Raw genomic sequence first — 6,355 nt, 5'->3', positions numbered from 1 at the left:
GAATAGTCCTTTGTAATAGCGTAACGCCATTTTGTAGGGTAGCGGAGTTGTATGCCGAACAAGATTTGAAAAATGAAATTTTGTTTTCGCTTCTAACACTGTATTTACAGCTTAGCGAAAAAATTTCATCGTACTTGTCCTCGGTCTTATGAAGTAAACTTCTTTGACCGGACTTGGTCCTTGGTCTTATGAAGTAAACTTCTTTGACCGGACTCGTCTTTGGTCTGATGAAATAAACATCTTTGACCGGACTCGTCTTTGGTCTGATGAAATAAACATCTTTGACCGGACTCGTCTTTGGTCTGATGAAATAAACATCTTTGACCGGACTCGTCTTTGGTCTGATGAAATAAACATCTTTGACCGGACTCGTCTTTGGTCTGATGAAATAAACATCTTTGACCGGACTCGTCTTTGGTCTGATGAAATAAACATCTTTGACCGGACTTGGTTTGTGTTCTAATTTGGCGATTTTTGTCGCCGGGATCGAACTTTCCCTTGTCCTAATTCGGCGAGTTTTATCGCGTGGATCGGACTTTCCCAGTTAACCGAAGTGGTCTTATGCAGTAAACCTCTTTGACTAGACATGGTCGTCCCCGGTCTTATGAGGTAAACTTCTTTGACCGAACTTGGTCGTCCTAATTCGGCGAGGTTTATCGCGTGGATCGGACTTTCCCTTATTGCAGTTCGTTTCAGACGAAGTGCTTATTTCTTAAGCCGAATTGTGGTCTTGTATCTTCCTGAGAAGCTTGGACTCACAATCGTTGGCTTATTGCAGTTCGTTTCAGACGAAGTGCTTGTTAAGCTGAATTGCGGTCTTGTATCCTCCTTGGAAGCTTGGACTCACAATCGTTGGCTTATTGCAGTTCGTTTCAGACGGACTGCTTGTTAAGCTGAATTGTGGTCTTATATCCTCCTTAGAAGCTTGGACTCACAATAGTCTTTAATAATCGATCTAAAAAGGGGATCAGTCTTTAAAGAACGATATACCTTGGTACCATTTGTAAGAGACGACAAGCACATAGAGACAAAACACATAGAGAAAAAATGAAAAAGATGAAAGAAAAAAACTTTAAACTTTTTATAAAACGACAAGTAAAAGGTACAAGTAAAAAACAAACAAATAAAAACATGTACCCCTATGACCGAACTAGACACAAGACAGACTGACCGGACTTTGTCTCTTACAAGTGGAACTTCTTGAGGTTGGAGACGTGCCATGTTCGGGGTACTTGTTCTCCTGACATGTGAGTCAATTTATAAGACCCTTTGCCGAGGACTTCTGACACCCGATATGGACCCTCCCATGTGGGTTCGAGTTTGCCCAGCTTTTCTGCTCGGCTTACTTCGTTGTTTCTCAAGACGAGATCTCCCACTTGAAATTGAAGCTTTTTCACCCTTTGGTTATAATACCGGGCTACTTGCTCCTTATACTTGGCTGCTTTTATGCACGCCAATTCTCTTCTTTCTTCGGCGAGATCTAGTTCTGCTCTCAGTCCGTCGTCATTCATTTCTGAGGAGAAATTTAGAGTTCGGGGACTGGGTACGCCGATCTCCACCGGAATTACGGCTTCAGTGCCGTACACCAGACTATACGGAGTTTCACCGTTGGAGGTTTTGGGTGTAGTTCGGTAGGACCATAGGACTTGAGGGAGATTTTCTACCCATTGTCCTTTGGCTTGTTCTAACCGAGCCTTTAACCCTTTCACCAGAATCCGGTTCGTTACTTCCGTTTGTCCGTTTGCTTGGGGATGGGAGACCGAAGTGAACCGCTGTTGAATGTTCAGCTCTTGGCACCAATTCTTGAACGTCTTGTCGGTGAACTGAGTCCCATTATCCGAGATGAGGATGTGGGGAATGCCAAATCGGCACACTATGTTCTTCCAGACGAAGTCCAATGCCTTTGAGCTCGTTATCGTAGCTAATGGTTCAGCCTCCACCCACTTCGTGAAGTAGTCCACGGCAACGATAAGGAATTTCATTTGCCGAGGAGCTTGAGGAAGTGGTCCCACTATGTCTATGCCCCATTGCATGAAAGGCCAAGGGCTTTGCATAGTGTATAGATCGGTCTGCGGCATCCTTGGGACATTTGCATGAATTTGGCACTTCGTACACTTCTTGACGAGCTGCACTGCCTCTTGTACCATGGTTGGCCAATAATATCCCCATCTCAGAACTTTTTTAGCCAAAGCTCTGGCTCCGATGTGGCTACCGCACGATCCTTCATGAACTTCTCTGAGGATGTAGTCCGTCTCTTCTGGTCCTACGCACCGCAATAACGGCTGGAGGTAAGACTTTCTAAAGAGGACTCCTTCATGAAGTTCGTACCGAAGTGCTCGGCACGTGATCTTCCGAGCTTCTCTCTTATCCTCGGGCAATTGTCCTTGATCCAGATACTGCAAGATCGGCGTCATCCAGTTCGGCGAGCTGGATACTGAATGTACCTCGGCTTCATCAATGCTTCGATGCATTAATTCTTCTGCCTTTGAGCTCGGATCTGAGGCCAACTTACTTAAGGTATCTGCTCGGCTATTTTCCGCTCTAGGAATGCGGATTATCCGAAAATAGGAGAAACTTCGGCTGATGCTTCGCGCTTTGTCCAAATACTTCTTCATTCTCTCGTCACGAGCTTCACTTGTACCCAACATGTGATTTACTATGACTTGTGAATCACAATGGACTTTGAGAGATTTGACGAGCAGACTTTGCGCTAACTGGAGTCCGGCCAGGAGGGCTTCGTACTCGGCTTCATTATTAGTAGTGGGGAATAGGAACCGAAGTGAGTAGGTTACCTCGTGTCCGTCGGGAGCGACAAGTAGAATACCAGCTCCACTTCCCATCTTGTTTGAAGCTCCATCTACGAATCCGCTCCAGCAGTCCGGCGGCTCTACTTCGGATTCCAAGGGCTGTGCTAGTTCGGCATTGGCAGAATTCTTCTGTTCGGCAATAACAGGAATTGCTTGATCGAACTTTGCTTCCGCAAGAAAATCTGCCAAGGCTTGTCCCTTGATGGCTTTCCGAGGTAGATATTCAATTGTGTGCTCTCCCAACTCTATAGCCCACTTGGCGATTCTGCCTGATGCTTCTGGTTTGGTCAACACTTGCCGAAGTGGCAGATCAGTTAAGACGCATACCTTGTGAGCATAGAAGTATGGCCGCAGTCTCCTTGCTGCATTTACTAATGCCAGAGCAATCTTTTCCAGTGGTTGATACCTGGTTTCTGGACCTCTTAATGCTCGGCTTGTAAAATAGATGGGAAGCTGCTTTAGGCCTTCTTCTCGTACAAGCACCGCGCTGATGGTTTGATCCGATGCCGCTAAGTATAAGAATATTACTTCGGCTTCGGTTGGAGCAGAGAGAATAGGAAGCTCGGCTAGATAACTTTTGAGCTCGTCAAAGGCCTTTTTCTGCTCGGCTCCCCACTCGAATTTTGGTGCCTTTTTCAACACCTTGAAGAACGGCAGTTGCTTTTCGGCTGCTTGGGAAAGGAATCGATTCAGTGCGGCTAGACATCCGGTTAGCCTTTGCACGTCATGTATGGACTTCGGCATTGCCATGTTCTGAACGATTTGAACTTTTGAGGGGTTTGCCTTGAGTCCGTCCTTTGAAACCCAACAACCCAGAAACTTTCCCGAATCTACCAAAAAGGTACACTTTTGGGGATTAAGTTTGAGGTTGGCTTTCTTGAGCACGTTGAGAGTGGACTTGAGGTTGTGCTCGTACTCCGAAGTGCTTTTGCTTTTGACGACTATATCGTCAACATACACTTCGACCTCCTTTCCAATCAGGTGCCGAAAAAGCTTGTCTACCATCCTTTGATAAGTGGCTCCGGCATTCTTTAAACCGAATGGCATCTTTTTATAAGCGAAAATGCCGAAATCAGTAATGAAGGCCGTTTTTGAAGCGTCAATCTCATCCATTAAAACTTGATGGTATCCTTTGTACAGATCAAGAAAACAAAAAATTTCAAAGCCTATCAAAGCTTCTACTTTTTTATCTATGTTCGGAAGGGGATAGCAATCTTTGGGACAGTGCTTATTTAGATCGGTGAAATCTATGCACATCCGCCATCCTCCTTCCTTTTTCTTGATCATGACAGGATTGGCCACCCACGAAGGATACTTCACTTCGAATAACACATCCGCCTTCAATAATTGACGGACTTCGTCATGGATGACTTGACTTCGTTCTGCCGCAAAGAGTCTTTGCTTCTGTTTTATCGGCCGGACTGAAGGATCAATATTTAACCGATGAGTGATTACCTCGGGGGGCACTCCGGTCATGTCCAACGGAGACCATGCAAAGACGTCTTTATACTCCTTGAGGAGCTGGATGGTTTTTTCCCGAAGTAGGGGCGTTCCCGCGAAGCCGATCTTAACCGTTCTGGATGGATCGTCTTCGTACAGCTGAACTGTCATCGAGTTCGGCTCCGGTATGACTTCGGTCATCGCCTCTGACTCCGGCTGCTGTGATTGCTATGCTTGGTGGTGCCGATCTGACTGCTCGGCACTTCTAAGCGCAATTTGCAGACATTCCTTTGCTCTCTTTTGGTCACCTCGGATGACCGCTATCCCTCCTTTAGTAGGGATCTTGATGGTGAGGTGATAGGTGGAGCAAACGGCCCGAACTGTGTTGAGCCAGTCTCTTCCCAGGATGACGTTGTACGGGGACCGAGCTTTCACCACGAAAAACTCAATCATCGTACTGGAGCTAGTAGGCGCTTTCCCCACCGTGATCGGAAGGCTGATAATACCTTTAGAGCGGGTGTCCTCCTGGGTGAAGCTCTTCAGGGGAAGCGGAGCCGGACTGAGCCGAGCTGGGTCCACTTCTAGTTTGTCGAAGCACTCTTTAAAAAGAATGCTAACCGACGCTCCTGTATCCACAAACACCCTGTGGATCAGTTTGTTTGCCACTCCGGCTTGGATGACAATGGCGTCTTGGTGAGGAGAGATGGCCGGGACGGGATCAGCAGCCGAGAACGTAATCACTTCGTCCTGCTTCAGCCTTTTATGCGTTGGCTCCTCTCGATTGGAGCCTCTGCGTTCTGACTTTAGGGACGACTTGGTCTTCCCGGCAGGGAGCGCGTCAATAGTCTGGATTACTCCATCATATTGCGGCTCGTCATCGTCTTCGGGATCCGGCTGCCTTTTCGGATCCTGAGGAGCGCAGTTCGCACCACTCTGCTTTTTATTCTTCTTTGGCTGCTTGCTTCGGTATTTTTTCAATGTCCCTGCCTTCACAAGAACATCGATACCTGCAGCCAAGTTTCTGCACTCCTCAGTATCGTGACCGTGGTCTTGATGGTAGGAGCAGTAGCTATCCTGTGGTCGGCGCGCGGCTGATTTCGTCATCCGCTTTGGCTTTTCGAATAGGTCAGAGTGCAGTTCGAAAATTTCCGCTCTCGGCTTGTTCAGCGGTACGAACTGAGCGGGCGGCTTCTCGGGATTGAGACGAGGTCCCAATCTGTCTTGCACCGGAGCCCTTTGAATTCTTTCAAATGGAGTCCGGCGAGGATGCCCCTGATCGCTATGATCGGGCTTCCTTCTGTCTCCTCGGGTCGATGAGCTGTCTAACGACCGTTTGCGACGGTCTGCCTCATCGGCCCGGGAGTACTGGTCCGCAATGTCCCACATTTCCTGAGCTGTCTGCGGACCGCACTCAACGAGCTTCCTGTAGAGAGCTCCGGGCAGGATTCCATTTTGGAATGCCGAGATGACAAGCAGATCGTTGAGATCGTCTACTTGCAGGCATTCCTTGTGGAATCTTGTCATAAAGTCGCTGATTTTTTCGTCGCGACCTTGACGAATGGAAAGCAGCTGAGCCGAAGTGATTCGGGCTTCCGCTTTCTGAAAGAACCTCCTGTGGAAGGCATCCATTAGATCTCGGTAAGATCTGATGCTGCCCTGGGGGAGGCTATCGAACCACCTTCTCGCGTTCCCGATGAGCAGCTCGGGAAACAGCTTGCACATGTGGACCTCGTTGAGACCCTGGTTCGCCATGTTATATTGATAGCGCCCCAAGAAATCGTGAGGGTCCACGAGCCCGTCGTAAATCATCGACGGAGTTCGGTAGTTCTGTGGTAGGGGAGTTCGGGTGATGTCGTCCGAGAACGGAGTCTTCAGTGCTCCGTACACGGCGAATCCGATATCTCGTCGGTATGGAGGAGATTGAGTTCTCCTGTGATTCCGGTACCGAGGAGGAACTGGAACATGTTGGGGACGGGGATTCTTTCTCCTGGGAGATGCGACACTACTGCGGTAGTGACTTTCTTGTGCGGAGGGAGAAGGAGAATCCGTCGTTTTCGTCTCCGGCTGCTTTTGGCTTTTTCGCAGGAAGGTTAAGAATTCCTCCTGCT

The sequence above is a fragment of the Salvia splendens genome, chromosome 17 (assembly GCF_004379255.2).
Source record: "Salvia splendens isolate huo1 chromosome 17, SspV2, whole genome shotgun sequence".
In the NCBI taxonomy this organism is placed as follows: domain Eukaryota; kingdom Viridiplantae; phylum Streptophyta; class Magnoliopsida; order Lamiales; family Lamiaceae; genus Salvia; species Salvia splendens.
The sequence above is the reverse complement of the archived record's forward strand: the minus strand, read 5'-3'. Positions refer to the sequence as shown.